Consider the following 22,990-nt stretch of genomic DNA (forward strand, 5'->3'; position numbering starts at 1 on the left):
ACTTTACGGATTTAATGACATTCTGCGCGGTGATAGGTACTATTTTCTTACTCGAATTTATTGTAGGCGCTGTTCTTCTATTTTCTTTACGGAAAAGGCGCAAGGCGCTGTTTTTATCTATAGGTTAATAATTATAGTTATTTTTAAATATTAATTTAGTATAATAACACTAAACAACAAAAAGGTGGTTAAAATGATAATTAATTAATTGAAACAAAAGAAGTAATCTTTTATTTCATTTTTAACATTTTTTTTTGTTTTTATATAAAGGATAAATTTAGATTTTTTTTAACGTTACCGTTTATTAATATAATAGCTTTACTTAAAAATTAAATAGCTAAAAAAACTAATGCTATCATTTAATAATACTTATCATTATTATACATAGCTATGGTACTAGGTCATTGAACCTGAAGGCGCTGATCGGTATCGCGATTATTTTTCTTCGAAGTTTTACATTTCGCGTTAATTGTTAACAGTAATACCTCCAGTTGCGTGACTTATACTCCCTTCTTCCATTACGAATGTCTTGATTTTACTTTTCCGCCGTCACAGGTAGTTATATTTTACGTTTGAACAACAATAAATTGTATGGTTAGCAAGAACGCAGGTAGATTTAATAATTATTTTTTTAAAACGTCAACACGCAATTTAGTATTGACACTAGGCTTTAAGATTCTAAATGACATCGTGTCGGCTTAAAAAACATACACGCCAGAAAAGGGGAAAAAAAACAAAACAAACTATACTCTACACAGAGACTCTTGCACTTGTGAATACATCACATTAATCTCAATTGAGATAAATTTGAATATAACACAGAATTATGAATTTTTAATTTTTAAGGCTTGCAACTGTATTGAGTATTAACAATTAGGTACCTATGTATTATGTATGAAAATCAACCTTAATTATAATCTATTTAATAGATATAATTAAAAAAACATTTAATTTAAAAATGAAATGTGTTCAGTACTACTTATAACGTTACAAAATAAATCCAGTGTTTGCTTTTATCAAATAATAGTTATTGTTATCGAAGGAAGTATCATGTACAAAACACATTTGAAATGTTATATAATTAATGGTTGAATTTAGGGACCGTTACTAAGAATGTTATTATTATATTTATTTAAAGAATCATTTCAGTTATCACCTTATGATTGAATTTCAGCGAATCGTTTCTCCATTTAACGTATCAAAATGAAATGTTTTTCAAAAAGATAAATCGCATTCAGAATAGATTTGTCCTTTATTTGTCAACACACCATACATACAGATAATATAGGAATAAAAACTGTATAATAAAAAAAAAAAAACAAAAGTTATACTTTCTTAAATTTATGTATAAAATTAAACTGTTATTTTCAGTTTTAAGAACAAGAACTTTTGTGTTTCAATTAGTAATAAGATGAGTAGTGCGCGCACTTTTAGGATTTCTTAAAGCTACCCTACCCAATGCGAAAATGGAACCCGTATAGGATGACTATTATGAATGTCCATCTGTCACGTCACGTCCATTTTTTCAGCGTATATCAAATATTTATTGCCTGCTTAATTTAAATCAAATGAAATTAAATCTGTAGAGAATTGTTGTCCGTGCCTTTGGTGTACCATTTTCTATTCCATGCAGCATCACAAAAAAGTTTTAAGCACTCGCATCTAAATACAGTGTCAAACTTTGACTTCTTATAGAAATCGCTATAAATAAACAGGAACGCGTAAAGTGACTGTCATTCATTCATTAAGACAAGCATAGAGGTAACAATATAAACAGATAAAATAGAAAACCAATACTAAAATATTTTTAATCTATGAATATCGTTGGAAAAATATTTTTATTTCATTCGCGCTTAAGGCGCTTTATTTTTAACAAGATAGTGCATGTAAATATGCTCTTTCCAGGTAAATTTGGCTAAAATATCTAAAATAACATGATTTAACACGGTGTCGGCGATGTTATCGTTCAATTAGAATTCTAGGTTAGGTCTATGTTATTCGATTGAAAACAATTTTAATATTAAAAGCCTGAGTGTAGGTTGAATGTTTTTATGTCCTAGACCAAGGCCACAGGCAAGGTTAAAATAATTCTAGAAAAAATACTCGTATAATTTACTTTTAATAACATTTCTCTTATATTATTGTTACGAATAAAATATACTAAAGAGATAAATTGGCATTGGTGAGTGTTTATGTTCTGAATAGTCAAATTATTGTAATGTATTCTAAAGCCTAAAGACTAGACTATTCTTGGTTTCAATATAAATGGAAAGAATAACATACATTTACGACTGGCAGAAATTTGACAATGTTTTAAATTTATGTATTACGCATGTTTTGAAAACAAAAACCGAGTTTACAATGGAAATAAATACATTACAAACGTTAGTTACATAATACCTTTTTATAATAGTTGTAGAATTACAATATTTTATACATTTGTCTTAATTGAATATAAGTTTAGTATTAAAAATAATATGCTGATAATTGCGGTCGCTAAATAGTACATGTAGGTTTATTAAAAGATTATTGATTCAACGCGGGAAAGAACATATGTTCAGCTCTGTATAGAAAATTTAGGTATATACTTTAACAATATACCTAAAATTAGCACCTATTGTGATATTCTATATCGTAGGGCTTTTATTCTTAATCATTATCAATTATAAGGTTATTAATTAATTAAATAACGAAGCATAAGAAAATATATAATCATACCTCACAAATAAGACTATGTAAGCCTCTTTTTGAATATATAACGTATATTGAGACAAAAAGCCTTAAGTGTAAGTTATATTCTTAGAAAGAGGCTAAAAATTATTATTTCCTTAAATTTTGTTATTGTAACTAGCTGTCTCGCGCGATTTTACCCATTTTAAACGTTACTCTTCCGCCGCGGTTGATCGACGACGACGAGTGATGTTATATTATATAATATATAGTTTAGTTTTCGAACAAGGCTTCATTTTATGGGGGTAGTCTTCGTGCCTATGTCCTTGAGGTACCAGCTTGCTTCGTACCAAATTTCATAAAAACCAGTACAGTGGTTTAGCCGTGAAAGCGTACACACACTGTTACAGACATACACAGTCTCTTACGACACTGTGTGTGTTTGACTGTCTGAGTTACTTTCGCCTTTATAATATTAGTATAGATATATATGAAAAGATATTTACGAATCGGACAGGACGATCGTGAGATTATAGCATTCAAACAATTTCACAAACTCTTAGCTATTAAAGTATTAGGTAGTAAATATCTTCATAACATTTATCCTCTAAATTTGGCACATATGTTTATTTATGTAAGTATGCGCTAAGATAGGATTTCTTTTACTTGCAATTTTAAAAATCATATTCTAGTTATGGACTTCATAAAGATCTTAAAATTGGTTCATAAATGATACTTAGTATGATTAGATTTTTTTTTATATAAAAACGATAATCTCTAGTAATAAGAATGTGTACAATTAAGTTACACCCATAATTGAACTTTGATTTTTTAATAATCTTTTATATCATTTAATTTTAAATAAACTTAAAAACATACGTCAAGTATCATATTACAATTTAATTTTGAATTTAAATGGAAACTACAAAATCAAATCGACGTGATTATCAAATTTAAATAAACTAATAAGAGTTAACGTTATAATATTTCCTAGTGCGATTGTTCGAGCGGTAAGGCCGAATGTAGAAATATTGTATAATTTAGCCACTATATAATAATTTGTAATAAATAATTAATTTAGACATGTTATATACTTTATGTATAAAATATATTTAATAAAAAGATAATGAAATCTTAAATAAAGTCCACTTTCTTAAATACCCAACACGAAACACTGTCCGTGCCTTATATTTAAATACCTACGATAACCTACATATATATAAAAATAAAATATCAAAACTCACTATTACTGATTGTTATTGGTGTAACCTACTTGGGGGTAGAGTTTGTGCAAGCCCGTCTGGGTAGGTACCGTAGTAGGTAGGTATATTCTACCGCCAAATAGCAATACTCAGTATTGTTTTGTTCGGTAGGAAGGGTGAGTGAAGCGGAGAAACTACAGTTTGGTTGGTGTTGGCGCAATGTCGATGTGAGGAATGGTAATATTTCTTACGAAACCAATGTCTATAGGCGGTGGTGACCTTACCTTCAGGTGGTCCATTTACCCTACTCCGCTACCCGTCCGCCTACTTACATTATATGAAAAAGGTATTAATACATACTATAAGCCTACATATTATGCATAAAATAGTACATTTTAAACATTTGTGCTAAGAAAAGTTATAAGTAAATTAATATTTTTGTTCTTCCGAAACTTGTATTTAAGTAAATAAAATTTAAAGAGAAAGATTTTCACAACTTTTATATTAGTTTGAAGAGAGAGACGCAATTTATCACGTGACCTCATCACGGAACGAAATATTAAGTATATAAGCGTACTATTTCATTTTATTAATGGAATAGGCGAACCGACTTGGCTTCGGTCATAACTTTTTAATGTGTTTAAGATTTAAATTATATAAATGTTCCGTGTTTGTGTTAGCATTTCAAGTCGATTTAAATTTTATTTAAAAGTAAACTATTAGTTTATTTGGAAAATAATAATTTTTTTAAGACTCAATTTATTTATTGCTTATAATAAAATGTTAAGAAGATAAATTACGGAGCAAAAAATGAACAAGTAATGACTTTGTCTTTACAAATTATCAGCATTTAAATATACATATGCAGAATAGCATTTCTTATTGAATACACGATTTGTTTCCTTTATGACATCAAATTTCGTATTATAATATAAAATTACAGACGTACAATACGTCTTTAATCATTTCTTTTTATATATATATAATTTAATCAGTTCTTTGTAATTTCGCTAATGTTCTTTGAGTTTCCTTTGTGAATATTTTTTTTATTGTATGTCTGCTTATTACTCAGCGATTTAAAATTCTTGCATAAGAAATATGAATTCCTTTCACCCTAATATAATTAACAATAATATTTAATAAATATTTGTTAAATTAAGTTATAGTTAATAAATTGATCAAATCAAAAGAAATTAAAGAAATACAAGTAAGTAAAATGTCATAATTATTATCTTAAGGAATCTTAAGCATCGTATGAATATAGTTGATTTTATAATAAATTTAATGACATCAAAGAACCAGAGCGAGTGTTATTGTGTTAATTTGTTGTGAGACTTTCAAAAAGCTACTTACCTTCACGTAGGAAAATTATCGTCGATCGAGTTACGTAAAAAGTTTTCCATTGACAGCGACGAGCAGCCTTCCCTCACGGTGGATGTGGCGCGACTAAATTGTCTTGGGAAACCCTCGCTTTATATACTCCGGGGGTGGACATGATTCACAAATAGCTGGCAAGTTTTCTGCGGCTAGCGGTTAGCTGGGGTGGGTTTTTTTGTTAATTTCTTAAGAATGCAGTATCGTTAGCGTTTCGATAAAGATTTTAAATATACTCGTATTTTTGTCGTGGAGGTCAACGTTAGTACTTCGGTAGTCGATTATTTATATTATACATATGATTAAATATTAAATGTTGATTTTTTCAAAAGGTAAATAATAATAAAAACATAATCCCTTTTATAAAATATTACATTTATAGTGACTATAATAGTATGATTAAAATATTGAAACAGATAAACTATTTTGAGCAATATAATAAGATTGACTAAATATATGATTGCTTATTTATTAACTTTTTTATTTATATATAACTTCCTTTGTGCTAAAAAGGTTATTTTTTATTATATTTTAAAATGTAATCATTATATAAATAATTATCTAAAATTTTTAGTTGTTACAATACATTTCAATAAAATACATAACAATTCTACTTAAATAAAATGAAGAAAAAATATATTCCGCTATTTCGCTGCTAAATAAAACAGACTAATAATATTTATATAAATAATTAACCTACGATTTAATTTCGTTGGCAAATAGACTGAACTACGCTGTAGACGTGCTACGATTCTACAAAGTGCTACACACTAATAAGCCAGCAAAGAAATATTATAGTAAAAGTGTTATTACAATAGTAAGAAAATGTGTATTTATCAGATTCGAACAAACACTTAACTAAACACTAAATAACGATAAATACAATAGTTATTAGAAGATGCCTCTTTGTTAATTGTATTATTTTAAATTAATAATTTACCTTTAAAACCGGAACACGAAAATACTAAGTATTACTGTTTGGGGATAGAATATCTGATGAGTGGGTAATACCACCAGGCGGGCTTGTACAAAGTCCTACCACCAAGTGTACATGAAACTTCATCTGATTATATCTGATAACATCTAAGAGCCGAAGTGTTCGAGTGCATCGATTTGCATAGCGGAAAAAGAAATAATCGTCAGGAAATATGCGTGTTGGGAATTAATATAACTTGATATGTACGAGTATATACATCAAATTAAATCAAAATCTTTATTCATTAAAATAGCATTAATCAGGTTTAGTGATTTTTTAAATCTACTTCCAGTTAGTTTATAGCAATAATATAAGCCTGAGTAAGCCTGAGATAGCTTTTCATTACAATTTTTTTAAATTCATTATTAAAAATATTTAAATTTATAATGGCTATTATTTAAAACATTTTAAAGTCGGTGCTAAGACTTTTTAAACTTTTTCATCTATATTTAAATACATTTTTTATAAATTCTTATCTGTGTAATCCTATCGTTTATGGATTGGACGATAATGATATTGTCTTTCACCCACGTTACCAAACGTTGGAGTAAGACAATAAAAATAATTAACTTTAACTATTTTTATATAACTAGGAACTTATAACTATTATAAGAGCTTAACGTACAAAAATACTTATGAGTGCCGTTTTTTCAATCGCCAGTTTACTTTTTTTGCTATAGGCATGTGTATGTGTATGTTCTGCCAGTTTCAAATTTTATAGAGAAGAAACGTGGGAGATTAAAGTCAACGAATTTTTATCAGAAAATCAAAATTAAATTTTGACAATCTTATTTCAAACTTATTCTTCAATTAAAAATATCTGGCAATTAATAAATTGGCCTGTATCCGATATTAAAAGGTTTTGCCTCTATATATAATCCTTTAACGTTCTATTCAAATTTTGTATTTTTTTATTTACAATGGCAAAAAAGCTAATAAAGAAATTATACGAACATAAAAAAAACTTTTACTTTCTTAAAATTCCAAACAAGTCATTTTAGCATTTTTATTAAACGTGACTGAAATAATTATAAATACGACTAAGCGTTGACATTGTTAGATAATAAACAAACTAGCGTCACGTAGTCTAGCAGCGTTCAATCAATTCTTGGCAGTATCCCAGTTGTTGGTACAACTGTCGACTGTACGGCGCCGGTTACGGAGAGCGCATTGACGATTTTGTATCGGCCGATAGTTTTGTCATTATTGGATTAAGGTTTTTAGTCTATAGGCATTTTTTAGCTATATCTATTGATATATGTTAGCTTAGTACACCAATATAGACATTTAATATTAAAAAATAAATTTATTATTAAGAATATTATATTGATATATAACTTATAAAACATTTTGGTTCTTATTTTATATTTTCCGAGAAGGCAAATGACTCCACTCCACTCTGAACGCGACGACGGCCAGTACGATCGGGAAGAATAATCTGCAATAGCCGCCCCCCCCTTGCCGTATGATGTCTCTTCACGCCTTGATCTAGGTGTGAGCTCCTATATCTCGTATACTGAATCAAAACAGTATGTCTATGTCTAGTCCGGTATTGCCAGGTCAAATCCCGGGTCGAACAAATAAAAACAGTTGAATTTAAAAGATAAGTAATTCTCATTACCAGTCTCAGCTTAGAAAGTTTAACGTTAAGCTTCCAAACCGTGGAAATCACATAAAGCCTTTGCTTCTAAATTTCTGGTAAATGTTTTATTTCCAGTGGAAGATAATCATTTAACATAATATATATTCATCTTGATCAACAAAAAAATATTATACATATATGCAATGATAAATCTGTAATGTACGGTTACAATTACAAGAATACGTTGTGACTAATGAGACAAGTTCAAAGTGCTTTAATTATAAGTTTTGTTATTAATTTGAGTTAAAAAATATATAATTAGGTAACATATGAGAACGGCAACTTACGCTTAAAGTATTATTTAATGATGCTTAATTATAACTATCACTAAATAACACTTGAAGCTAGCCGCACGGGTGAGTTTTAATCGAAGACTGCGGGTTCAAGCCCGGTGTGGCGCGACTGAGTTTTCATTTGCCTAATTTGTGTTTATAATGATTGATTTCGTGCTTAACGGTGAAGGAAAATATCGTGAGGAAACCTGTATGTGTTGAATTTCATTGAAATTCTGCCACATGTATTTCATGTAAGCTCCACAAAATTCCTTGTAGGAAGGTCTTTGCCCAGCCGTGGGACACTTACAAGCTGCTACTTTTTACTTCAAAATATTACGTCCTTTATTGGACTTTACGTATTATTCTTTTCTTCTTCTGTTTTCTTCTTTCGAATGACAAATCAATGATGACAGAAAGAGATAAACCAGTGTTTAACTAAAAACAGCTAAACAACCTTTATAAATAAAGTAGTATTCCGTAGTTCCGTTATATTACACTCGTAGTATACTACAGCGATGTATTAATAAGAAAATGTTCTTAAACAAAATTGAAATCATATAATGTCTAGCCAATAAAACTTTTAGTGAAATTGCATGAGTTGAGTATCTATTGGCAAGCGAGTGTTCTTTTAAACTTTAGTGTCATTAACTTCGCACGGTTGAGAGTTTTTTTAGTTTTTTGCTATAATTATTTTTATTATATTTGTATCGGAACTTACATTAGAGCAGCGTGGTGGAATAAGCTCCAAACCTCTTTTTCAAAAAAGGAGAAGAGGCCTTAGCCCAGCAGTGGGACATTCACAGGCTGTTATTGCTACTACTATATTTGTATCTCCACAGACGAATTATCCGTGTTTTTGGTGTAACATTGTTTCAGTATATTATATTAATAAAATATATTAATTCAATTTGAACAAAAATTATTTTTCGCTAAAATTATTTAAATTCGCACTAGTTGTCCCTATTTTACCAAGTTACATATAAATGTAACTTGGTAAAATAGGGACAACTAGTGCGTAGTGCGCTTTAAGAAATAATAACAATTCCTTAGATCGCCAATTCGCGCCAAGTACAGTAGTAATAATAATTATGTATGTCTTCTATATTTAATAAAGTAATTGATTGGTTTATTATTTCAGATACTCATCATCTTAGGTTATTTAGTTATAAAAAAATCCTATTATTGTGGAATAATTTCTACAGAGGGTGGCGATTATAGTTTGAAACACTAATTTAAATCACTTTATTAAATTAAAATACACTAATAATACTTTTTCTTTTACAGTAAAAGCCTGTTTATGTCCCACGGCTGGGCTAAGGCCTCCTCTCCTTTTTGTGGAGATGGTTTGGAGCTTATTCCACCACGCTGCTCTAATGCGGGTTGGTAGAATACACATGTGACAGAATTTTAATGAAATTAGAAACATGCAGGTTTCCTCACGATGTTTTTCTTCACCGCAAAGCACGAGATGAATTATAGTCACAAATCCGAGATGGCCCAGTGGTAAGAACGCGTGAATCTTAATCGATGATCGTGGGTTCAAGCCCGGGCAAGCACCACTGAATTTTCATGTGCTTAATTTGTGAAAAAAACTACTAACTAGACTACATTTTTTAGTCGCGTCGTTACTTTAAAGTTTAAATTATATAGAATTATTTTTAAGAGAAATAATAAATATTTATGAATCTTAGGCCGTTTTCTTTTAATCTTATGTAAGGACATATTTCGGACAGATATTTCGGTTTGATTTTAAAAGAAAATGGTTTATCATAGAATATGTTACTTTAGGGTTTGTGGAAAAAGTGCCCAGCAGTCGGACATTCACAGGCTGTTACGGTAGTAGTTTTTTTCAAATTTATCTGATCCTAATACTAATAGAAATGATTTATTTATACTATTATTCATGTTAAAAAATCAATATCAAAATGCTTGGAAGGCAAAGAAACATCAAGCAATAATTCCTAGACTTCGGTTACTTATCATCATCATCATCATATCAGCCGAAAGACGTCCACTGCTGGACAAAGGCCTTCCCCAAGGATTTCCACGTTGGCCGAACTTGCGCTGCCCGCATCCAACGGCTTCCCGCGTCTCGTTCTAAGTCGTCGGTCCACCTTGTAGGGGGCCTGCCCACGCTGCGTCTTCCGGTTCGTGGTCGCCACTCGAGAACCTTTCTGCCCCAGCGGCCGTCGGCTCTGCGAGCAATGTGCCCCACCCACTGCCACTTCAATTTAGCAATTCTTCCGGCTATGTCGGTTACTTTGGTTCGCCTGCGGATTTCATCATTTCTGATTCGATCTCGCAGAGAAACTCGGAGCCCTCTCCATTGCCTTTTGAGTGACCTTGAGCCTTCTTATGAGGCCCATTGTGAGTGACCACGTCTCTGATCCATAAGTCATCACTGGCAACACACACTGGTCGAAGACTTTCGACTTGAGACACTGCGGTATTTGGGATGAGAAGATATCGTATAGCTTCCCGAACGCTGTCCAACCGAGTTGAATTCGACGATTGACCTCTTTCTCGAAGTTGGACCTACCTAGTTGGATGGTCTGACCTAGGTAGACATAGTTGTCTACAACTTCGAGTGCAGAATTTCCAACCTTGACTTGAGTGGGTGCAACATGGATGTTCGACATGATTTTCGTCTTGTCCATGTTCATTTTTAGACCCACTTGTTGGGAAACCCTGCTGAGGTCATCGAGCTTAGTGCCGAGGTCTTCCAAGGTCTCAGCCATAATTACAATGTCATCGGCAAATCGAAGATGAGTGATGTACTCGCCGGTGATATTAAAGTTGATATTTCAATGCAGCGGTAAACAGTTTCGGAGATATCACGTCTCCCTGTCTTACACCTCTCTGCAGTTGGATAGGTTTTGAGTTCTGATCCTGGAGTCGGATCGACATGGTGGCGTTCTCGTACAAGCACTTTAACACCCTGATATACCGATAATCAATTTGGCACCTTTGAAGAGAATTCAGCACGGCCCAGGTTTCGATCGAATCAAAGGATTTCTCATATTCCACAAACGCTAAGCAAAGTGGCTGGTTATACTCCTCAGTCTTCTGTATAACTTGCCGCAGCGTATGTATGTGGTCTATGGTGCTAAAGCCTTAAGCCGGAATCCGGCTTGTTCGGGTGGCTGGAAGTCGTCAAGCCTTTGCTCGAGACGATTCGTAATGACTGTCGAAAACAACTTGTAAACATGGCTCAGCAGTGAGATGGGCCTGTAATTCTTCAGAAGGGTTTTATCAATCTTCTTAAAGAAAAGTACTACCACAATTCTGTGCCATGCCTTTGGCGTTTGAACTTTGACTATGACGTAGTTAAAAAGCCTCTGAAGAGCCCTGAGGATCCGTGTACCACCCGCCTTCAGAAGCTCGGCTGTAATACCATCATCACCAGGTGCCTTGTTGTTTTTGAGTTGTTCGAGAGCCATTCTAATCTCGAAAAGACTGACGTCCTGAAAATCTTCAGTGTAGTGTCGGGTTAGTCTTGCTCTGGGATCTGCAGCATGACTACTGACAGGTGATTGAGCTGTCGTGTACAGCTGATCGTAGAACTTCTCAACCTCTTCCAACAGCTCAAATCTTGACGTGACTATTCTGCCATCCTCAGTTTTCAGCCTTGTCAGTTGACTCTGACCAACAGACAGATCTCTGGCGAACACTTTAGAGCCTTTGTTCCGCTCGATGGCCTCTTTAATGCGCATTGTATTAAATTGGCGAGTGTCGCGAGTTAGAGACTTTGAAATCTGTCTGTTGATCAGCTGATAGTTGGCAGCATCAGCTGGGGACGTCAGAATCATTTTCCATCTTTCCTCCATAAGTCGTAGGGTAGAGGCAGAGATCTTTTTGGTTCCTTTTGTATGGCTGGTCTTGAAGGTCTTAGACCCAGCCGTACGGACAGTTTCCACAAACCTGTCGTTGTATGTGTCCACTTCCTCGCAGTCTGCTAGGCAATCGAATCGGTTTTGGAGTTCGAGCTGAAAGGCTTCGGGATTTCGGATTTGAAGAGGTGATGGTCGGAGCGTAGACTTCATCAGTCGGGACCTCTGGAGTTTAACATTGATATTTAATGAGCCTCTTACGAGTCTGTGATCGCTCCCAGTTTTGACTGCATTGATCACGGAGACGTCATTAAATATTTGTCTTCTCGTCGACAAGATGAAGTCTATCTCATTGGTTTTCCCATCAGAGCTCAACCAGGTCCATTTACGTTAACCTGGCTTCTTGAAAATATGAAAACAAATACTTCGGTTACTTATATTGAATATAAGAAATATATGTTATTAATTATAAGTTATAAATGTATGTATATAGAACAGAAACAAGATCAGCAAAAATATCTGAGATGATATAAAGAAAACATGTATAAAGTATTTTTTACTGCTGATATAGTTATCAAACTCTTTAAAAAAACTAAAGCCGTGGAGTACCGGCTTAGAATAGTACTCCCCCAATCTCATCCCGTGGGTGTCGTAAGAGGCGACTGAGGGACGGGGAAAAGGGGGGATGGGCAGCAGCGTCCTTCCTCCCATAAACATCTTACCCCCTACTGCGCTCGCCAACACGCCTGCCCAGCGCGGCGAGTATGGGCAAACCCCTCCCTAAATGGCAGATGCGCCCAAAAAAAGGCCCCCAGTTACCGGCAAGCCCGCTAGGCCCGACCAAGGTAGCGGTCGCGGTATCGGCAGGGCAGGGGGTGCTAAGAATCACCGGTTCACGGCAGGCTACCGTATAAAACGACTGAAAATGGCAACGTATAATGGACGCTCGATGAGGCTGGACCATCACCTCGCCGAATTAGAAGTAGAGTTAAGTCATATAAACTGGCATATACTGGGGTTATCTGAAGTCCGAAGACAGGGGGAGGACACGATAACTCTAGAGTCCGGTAACTTACTCTACTTCCGCGAAGGTGATAACCTCTCCCAGGGTGGTGTCGGTTTTCTAGTCAAAAAGGATCTCATTAGCAGCATTGTGGAAATCAGTAGTGTGTCGAACCGGGTAGCGTACCTTGTCCTAAAACTTTCCGACAGGTACTCCCTGAAGGTTGTACAGATATATGCGCCAACTTCGACATACTCTGATGATGTGGTCGAAGCGATGTACGAGGACATCGCAAAGGCCCTCAACGACACCTCGAGGGCCCACTACAATGTTGTTATGGGAGACTTTAATGCTAAAGTGGGAGTACAAGATAGCGGTGAATCGAAAGTCGGACCTTACGGCTTGGGCTGCAGAAATCACAGGGGGCAAATGCTGGTAAACTTTCTCGAAGCGCAGGGGCTTTTTTTGATGAATTCTTTCTTTCAAAAGAAGCCTCAGAGGAGGTGGACCTGGCGAAGCCCCGATAACGTGACAAGGAACGAGATAGACTTTATCATCTCGAATAAAAGGCACATATTTAGAGATGTTTCAGTGATCAACAGGTTTAATACCGGAAGTGATCACCGCTTGGTTCGAGGCACTCTAAATATCAACTTAAAAGCCGAAAGATCGAGAATGATGAGGTCTACTCTCCGACCTACCATGCTCCAAGCTGCTCAAGGCTCCGAAAAGTTCCAAATGGAACTTCAAAATCAATTCACCGCGTTGGAAACCATAAGCAGCATTGATGAGAGAACCGACACGCTGGTCAAAATACTGCAAAACACATCCCGCAACTGTTTTCCGCCACAGAGAAGAGACAACGCACCAAAACTCTCTGCTGAGACACTCGAGCTCATGAGAAAACGACGAGAACTACCATCGTTTTTGTCAGATAAGGCCTTAAACCGAACAATAAAAACGCTGACGCGACGCGATCTCCGACGCTCCAATACCCATGCCATCAAGGCTGCGATTGAGCAAAATCGGGGATCGAAAGTGTTCGCTCGCAAGTTTGGGAGGCCGCGTCTGACAAAACTTAAAACTGAAAATGGTGGGGTCGTTACCTCTAGGCCTGAGATTATCGGAGAAGTAGAGAGGTTTTATGGGCTGTTGTTCTCTTCAAGATCGGATAAACCCATGGGAATCAGTATTGATGACCAGCGCGCCCCTCTTATGCGCCATTACTCCGAGGAGCTCCCGGTCGTTGACCAAGGAGAGATTAGGGCGGCTCTAGAACAGCTTAAAAACAACAAATCTCCGGGAGATGACGGAATCACAACAGAGTTGCTTAAGGCAGGCGGGACTCCGGTCCTGAAAGAGCTAGCAAGCCTCTTTAATTCCGTCATCCAACATGGCAAGACCCCGGAAACGTGGAGCGGGAGTGAGGTGGTACTGTTTTTCAAGAAAGGTGATAAAACCCTCTTGAAAAACTACAGACCAATCTCCCTCCTGAGTCACGTGTATAAGCTGTTCTCAAGAGTCGTCACGAACCGTCTCGCCAGACGACTTGACGAGTTCCAGCCCCCAGAGCAAGCCGGCTTTCGATCAGGCTACAGCACCGTGGACCACATCCATACTGTTCGGCAGATTGTGCAGAAGACCGAAGAGTACAATCAGCCGCTGTGTATGGCATTTGTGGACTACGAGAAAGCCTTCGACTCCATCGAAACCTGGGCAGTGCTCGACTCATTGCAGAGATGTCATATCGATTGGAGATATATCGAGGTACTGAGATGTCTGTACAACGCCGCTACAATGACTGTCCACATCCAGGACTGTAAGACGAAGGCGATCCAACTGCGCAGAGGGGTGAGACAGGGGGATGTAATATCCCCGAAACTGTTCACCAACGCGTTGGAAGACGTTTTCAAAACGCTGGATTGGACTAGGTATGGAGTCAATGTAAACGGCGAGTACATCTCACACCTTCGATTTGCCGACGATATCGTCATCATAGCAGAGTCGCTGGAACAACTCACCGAAATGCTGCGTAGCCTAGGCGAGTCTTCCCGGTGTGTCGGTCTCGGTATGAACTTGGACAAGACCAAGGTCATGTTCAATAGGCATGTCGTGCCGGGACCGATATACGTCGAGGGGAAACCTCTCGAAGTTGTTAGTGAATATACCTACCTAGGACAGATAATACAAGTCGGTAGGAACAACTTCGAGAAGGAAGCCGATCGAAGAATTCGCTTGGGATGGGCAGCATTTGGCAACCTTCGTCAAGTCCTCAAGTCGTCTATACCGCAATGTTTGAAGACGAAAGTCTTCAACCAATGCGTCTTACCTGCCATGACATACGGTGCCGAAACGTGGACACTAACTGCGGGACTAGTCCACAAATTCAAAGTCCCTCAGCGTGCTATGGAGCGAGCTATGCTCGGAGTATCTTTGAAGGATAAGATCAGAAATGAGATTATCCGGAAAAGAACCGGAGTCACCGACATAGCTTGCAAAATTAGCAGGCTGAAGTGGCAGTGGGCTGGTCACGTATGTCGTAGGACCGATGGCCGTTGGAGCAGACGAGTCCTAGAGTGGAGACCGCGAATCGGCAAGCGCAGCGTAGGGCGCCCTCCAGCCAGGTGGACCGACGACCTTAAGAAGGTGGCGGGCACCAACTGGATGCGGAAGGCGGAGGACAGGGAGCTTTGGCGCACCTTGGGAGAGGCCTATGTTCAGCAGTGGACAACGATTGGCTGTTGATTGATTGATTGATTAAAAAAACTGTCCGTTCAATACTTCATATTATTATTTTTCTAATGAATGTAAACCGAAACGAGCTAAAACTTTCTTGTTCTATTTCAATTTGTTATTATACTGAAGTTGAAACAATATTTTTACACTTGCGCTGGTATTCAATCAACTTTAAATTCCAGCTGAAATGTAAGCATATGTAATCAGCCAATTAAGTTGAGTAAGTTATTTGATCTGTTTGAAAAGGAGAGGAACATCGAAAGAACTCTTAACTAAATTTATTATCGTCGCTTTTTATTAAATCTATTTTGCCAAACAAATATCTTTTAAAATCATACAAATGTGAATCAACAAAAGAACAAGTACCATTTGTTGAACGTGTCTTGAAATCGCCATGCTGGGGATTGACTTTCGGTGCGACCTTAATCCAAAGGATTACATCGAGGCTGTTATAAAAACAGTCTCACGGATACTCCAGAGTTCATGGAGAACAAGGTGCGGCGTTTTTTCACGCCACAACAACCGTGCCTGTTGTACAAAACACAGGTATGGTCTTGCGTTGAATATTGCTCACTCCTTTGGGATGGCTCCGCTAAGTAACTTCTGAGCGCTTTCTATCGACTGTATCTGAGGAATTATTTTCTCTAATTCCTGCTTTCCCCTTCCTTCATAAGTTTACGCGTGACTCTCGATGTCACCACCTAACTGTGACATCAATTCCATCGCGCAAAAAGAAATTTGGCAACTCCTTTCTTTGTCACACTTCCAAAAAGTTGAATTCTTTACCAGCTCACGTGTTCGCCTCCTCTCACAACCTGGGTTCCTTCAAACGAGGCGTGAAGAGACATCTTGCGGCTGACAAGGCGGGGGCGGCTACTGCAGAACATTCTTCCTGACAGTACTGGCCGTCGTCGCGTTTGAACTCTACTACCACTTACCATCAGGTGGAGTAGGGTCATTTGCCTTCCCGGCAAATATATATAAAGAAAACAGACATTACATACTACATTTTCAGGCAATTAAGAAACGAGTGGCGGAGAAGTCGTATGTAGTGGATAACACAATTTATACATATATTATATTCCTTGTCAATCTTTTATAAGATTTTGTATCTTTTGAAAACATGACTATGGAGTTTACCGGCAGGGCTTGATACAGATATATCAATATTGGTATCTAAATATAATATTACATAATTACAGCCACAGCATATTACATGCTATTTTTGGCTGCAAATTGAAAGTAAAGGGAAACAGTGGTTAATGTTTCTTATAGTGATAGTGTCTATGGGGGAATGTGATCACTTACCATGTCAGGTGGCCAATTTGCTCGTCTGCCGTCTTAAAATTGATTATAAAATATATATTATTATGATAAATTGACTTATTATTTGTGTTCCAAATGTATAACAATAAAGTATAAGAAAATTAAAACAAATAATTATTCTATAAGTTATATTTATTCTCATACGCAACATTAACAATTTCAAATGTCTACATCAAACATCTAACACATATATAGTTTCTAGTGTATAGTTTTTATATATTTAGGTAAATACGAATATAAATATTTGTCATAGTTACGAATTTATATCTGTAAACATTGTAAAGGAATTACAAAAAGTATTTCATAAAATTATTAATACAGAAAATATTTTGTGTTGAAATACAGATAGATTATATTAAAAAGTCTATTGAATGTAAAAATATAATAAAATTTGATAGTTTTTTTTTTATTATAATCGATCGACAGATTATTTAGTGACATTTGTAACATCTAAATATATATTAATTAAAATCTATAGAAATATAAATATCCGTATTGTGCAATGAATCTTCTACGTTTTACATTAACGATTTGTGCGGTCAGCGGCCGACTCACTATAGTTATGTGAGCCATAAATACTCTTTTTAATTTTAAAACATCAAGTATATATAAGTTCATCTTATAATATTATATTTTTAATTTTATTAATAATACATTCATGATTTTTTTAAATATTAATTTAAATAAGATTTTTATATTGTTTAACACCTAGTTTTTATTTAAATTTATTGGCTGTCGCAAAATAAAATCATCGGCTGTTAATATTGCGAGCTGGCAACTCAGTCGTTTAGTAAAAAAATATTTCAGAATTTATTGACTTACAACGTATTACACGTGTAAAAAGAGGCTTATATATTTAGTTTGGAATATGAAAAAATTGATTTACTTTAAATAAATTAATATATAAGTACATTTTTACGCTGTACAGGAGCTCCACTCCTTGCATCATTTTATCATGCGACAGACTCTACTACGAATTCTACCAGTAGCTCACAAATTCTAAGAGCTACAATTTAAACTTTATCGATTATCATAATAATATTTTAAGAACATTCACAGTATATATGTCCTTTCAATCTTTCTGTGTCCTTTCTAAATTAACATTACATAAATGACCATTCAAAAAAGTCACAATGGATTTTAAAAATAGAAACATGGGCGTATCCAGGAAGGACTCGGCTTTTTTGGAACATCTCTCCTTAAGCTGTAAATAATGTATGCCTAGGTTCTTCTATAAAATTTTAGAAGAAAGTAAACATTTCTAAATAAATATAGTATTTTAAAATTACGTCTGAATTACGTATAATTTAAATTTAGTAGTAATGTAATTATATTTTTACCTACATACAATTTTTAACATCAAGAACTTGACCAAACCAAAAAATGTTTTGATGTTCAAGTAGAGGGCCAGGCGTATTCTAAAACTAGTTTTCACACGGTGCCTACTCTTAATATATTATGAACAACTACTAAAGGCTGAAAAGGCAGACGAGAAACTCTTTCGACTTAAAAACTTTATCCAGCAGCAGGATATTAATGAGCATTTCAGACAGACATGAATTGCATTCGCGTGGTTTGAGATGAATCGCAAAATGTCATGAATTCAGAGAACGGCAGATTGTAAGCGATTGCTGAGCGGATACGACATTTTGACTATTCTAGAAACTAAAAGCCGCTTGTTTAAAAGGCTTTTTCTACTCGAGAGAAGGTTATTAAAACGCCTTATTTATGTTAAATATTCATGTCGTTGTCAAGTCAGCAAGACACATCATAAAACATCCATAAGAAGTGTAGTTGTAGTATAAATTCCAAATTAAATTCTTCTTACAAGCAGAAGAATTTAATTTTTTTATGAAACATAGTAACTCATATGATCATATTATGGCAATTCCAAGGCCATGACGCAAAGCGAGTCATGTGGTGGCGGCACCTTGAACACGGGCGCTCCGCCCGCGTCGCAGTGCTCCGCGTAGCGCACCTTCTGCAGCACGCGGAGCCCGAGGCTGCTGCAAATACGCTGCGAGTAAGCGCCGGTTGCATCCACTTTAAAAAGCTGGAAATTAATTATATTAAAAATTTAGTCCCAGATTTTTAGACATTCGCTCTGCATAAAATTGCGTTACTCGATTTTTCTTAATTGTTACCGTCTCCATGAACAACTCATGAACTCTTTGTATTTTTGCCAGAGTTACATATCACATCTGATTCTCTTTACCTGACAACAACTTTTATTGCGCTAGTACTCAGCGGGATTGATTTTACAAGAAAAAGTTTTATACAAATTTGTAAGAAATGTTATGTTTGTCTCTTCTCCTACTTTGTTTATTGCATTTTATTCGTATTTCGATTTTTTTAACTAACTTTATCTCGGAATATATTAAAAATAGAGAAAAAAAGTTTAAAATAAAAAAGATGGGAAATTTTATCCTCTACAAAAAAGGTCTCTACTGTTTTTAACGTACAACTCAGCATTTTTGAGATATTTGTAAAAAGACGTTTTTCAAGATGGCGATTGTTGGCTTAAGCTCGCGGTCTGTGGTAACAAAAACTCGGTTTTATACTTAGGGGGCACCTTATAGCATGATCCAATTGAAAAATCGAGCAGCAGATTTTTATGCAAAGCGAACACATTATTGGTGCTAAAATTTCTGGAGAAATTGCGTTTACAATATTTTGTATTATTATAATTATTAAATTATAATATATGAATACTTTAACATTTATATAATTCAGTCAATTATTCTATTATTGAGAAATAAATGCGTCAATGAGATTAAATTCTTAGTACAATTATAATTTATTAACCTCACCCGAGAGTGAGGCTTCAAAAATATGTTTAGACTCATTTGAGTGTTCCCCTCCACGGAAATCTTTAGTAAAAGGCGAAAGATTTATTCGTTTTGAAGGGAAACCAGAGTAACGATCAAGTATTTACGGAAACTATATAAAGATCTGTATGTAAATCTTGCCATCGCGATGTACGATTTCACAGTTATAATACAGTGACATCTAGTGACTACGCTCCAACAGCATAAGGAAAGCTTTAAAAAAAAGCTCTGTACTATTTTGTATATGTTCAACAAATGGGTAAATGATACATTAAATAGTTTAATGTTTATATTACACAAAGAAAGTTTTATTACAATTTCGTTTTAAATTTCCTATTATAAAAGATAAGAGACGCCACACGGTTGAAAAACAGCGCCATCTATTGAACATTTTATGAACTATTGGTGGCATTTGGTAAAGTAACGATTTAAATTTAGGAGTAATTAATGAATAATATTATCATAAACAAACCTTAAATCCATGTTCCATTGCCTTTTCTATACTTCTTTTCATGAGTTCCTTGGCCAGTCCTTTGCCGCGCGCTTGTTGAGAGACAGATATAATTCGGCATTCAAGAATGCGATCCACTTGGAACGTGTTGAATAGATCCAGGTCACGACTTACCGTGTATAGAATACTAAAGATCTGAAAAATGTCAGAAAGGTATTTTAATAAATATAAGCGGACTGAAAGCCATCCAATATAACGATCATGATTCATATATAGTTATACTGTAATTCATATTCGAAAAATCGTTTTGTTCTTTTTTATACTTTGATTATTACATAATTGATTTTCAATGTAAAAAATAATTCTACATATATTTTTTTTAAATCACCATTAATTATGCCAAAGTGTAAGTGATGTGTGATATTCGAATGACCAGATATAAAGTATTTTGATTAAAAACTTTAACTATAATATTTGTTTGATAAAAATTACTAATGTCTATAAAAAAATGTTTCACCAGAAAGCAAGAACCATACTTCACTAACATAAGCACATTTAATCATGTCATTGAGAATTATTATTATATTTTAACCTACATGTTTCAAACGTTTAATTTATTATACAATTAGGTTCTTTCATCCCAGCACACTATAAAATAGAATTAACCTGGTATGTCAGTGGAACTTTAATTTAAAGTAACATTTCAAAATTATTTTATTCTTACGGTTGCTAATCAATTAATTTATTTGTTGAAATTTTAACAATTATGGTAACATATGTACACACATAGGACATAACAAATACCTTATTGTATTTCTCGTCCGACGATTGGTGGATCTTTTCAATGGACTGTTCAATGTCCCCGGGTCACAATATGCCATTTAAAGCAACTCCCAAAACCTAAAAATTAATTTTGAACCATCACCTTAAGAAACAGAAAAAAAAATAATAGCTGACAACGATATATATATTACTAAAAATATCAATTACTACAAAAGATAAATGAATGTAACTGAATATAATAAAAAATACTAAAAGTTAAAACATGATTTCAACGGTCATTAAATTTTTTTTTTTTCGTAGTCAGTAAAATAAATGTACTTCGATTTACTACGAAGCGTGCCTGTGCCTGAAGGCACACCGGCTCATTCAATATTTAAGCCGGAGCAATACAGAGTATTGATGTCTGGCGCTGGAATAGTTAATGTGTACCAAGACTGGTCGGCACAAAACTCTAACGTCGGATTTATTTTACATATAGCTTGCCACGTTATGTTTATTTATAAGTTACATCGACAAACTATTTTTAATATTTATTATAATTAACTCACAACTGTTTGGTTTCATAATTGACATATTTATTTAAAACTAGCTACGCGCCCCGGCTTCGGACTAACGAATTACACGCCAAAATTACATCACAATCAGATTTATGGCTGAAACGCATAAAGGACCACATATATAATACAACAGGGAGCTATATCTTACCGTATCTTTCTCAACAGCAGCAATGGAGAGTCCATCGGCCATTGTGGCAGCACAAAGCCGTTCCAAGGCGGCATGGGGCTGGCCACGTTGGCAGAGTGCAACAGCTTTGTTTAGGGGCTCATCGGCAAAGAAACTGTCGCGCAAGTGCCGGAGCACTGCGTCGCCCATCTCCGGCGTAATCGTTGTGTAAAGCACCATGACTAAATGAAATACATATTTATTGCATTCATGTATTAGTTTATATAGTATTATATTTTTTATCAATTGCGTATTAAATAACTATGCATTTAACGAATTAGATTTCATGGATGTTATATTATAGGTACCGACGCTGACGGGTAGTTTTTCAGCGTTTAACTGTTGTGCCTTTTATTTAATTATATTTTCATTATTATTTTTAGAATTGCTATAATAATAAAGATTTAATTTTGAATAAAATTATTTTAACGTTTAATTAAACATTGAAAAAAATAAGTGTATATTATACTTGTTGTTCGGATTTCGTTTTCGACTTGATGTGTTTCAGTTTAAACGGTATTTAAGCCAGTGTATTTAGAGGCGCAAGAGACATAACATCATAATTATATACGACAATGTCAATGGGTGGTGGTGACCACTTACCATCAGGTGTCATAAAGTCTAAAAATATTTGATTATAACTTAATAAAAAATTAACATAACAGTAAAAGCCCTTTAATTAACAGTCCACTTAAAATCACTTACTGCAAATACGATATGCTGCGATAAAACCATATATTTCAGGTATTCAAACAATTTCGAACAATATATTCAATTTACATACAATATATAAAAATAAGATCCAATCTAGAAACGATATCGCTAATAATGAATTATTTTCTATAAACAACTATAGGTTTTTCCTCATCATATTGTGTTAATTAAATTTTAATACCAAGCAATAAAAGTCCTTAATGACATACAATAAGAACGAAAATCGAAATCATTCCCTAAGCCAGATAGGCTCGAGATTTGCTGAACAATAAATAAAAGATAAATTCCATCGACGAAAAGGAATTTCAATTTAGAGGAACATTACAGTGAAAGCACGGAGGGGGCTTTAATAAAGCCGGGTTTCAGGTCAAGGCTGTTCGAACCGGGCCGTGCTATTGGACTTGTATAAATATTGGACGTAGAATGGTAACTACAAGTCTAATGGAACAACATACGT

At 34.8% G+C, this 22,990-nt stretch overlaps 1 non-coding gene and 1 pseudogene across 1 annotated transcript; both read right to left on the bottom strand.

Moving 5' to 3' along the window:
• Nucleotides 1-17,289: 17,289 nt before the first annotated feature.
• The window catches only part of LOC126769517 (uncharacterized), a 15,836-nt pseudogene continuing 10,135 nt past the window's right edge, over nucleotides 17,290-22,990 (bottom strand).
• On the bottom strand, nucleotides 19,838-19,954 carry LOC126769800 (U5 spliceosomal RNA). The gene has a single exon (XR_007669423.1). It is a non-coding gene; the product is annotated as a U5 spliceosomal RNA (small nuclear RNA).

This window comes from Nymphalis io, chromosome 7, assembly GCF_905147045.1.
Source record: "Nymphalis io chromosome 7, ilAglIoxx1.1, whole genome shotgun sequence".
NCBI lineage: Eukaryota > Metazoa > Arthropoda > Insecta > Lepidoptera > Nymphalidae > Nymphalis > Nymphalis io.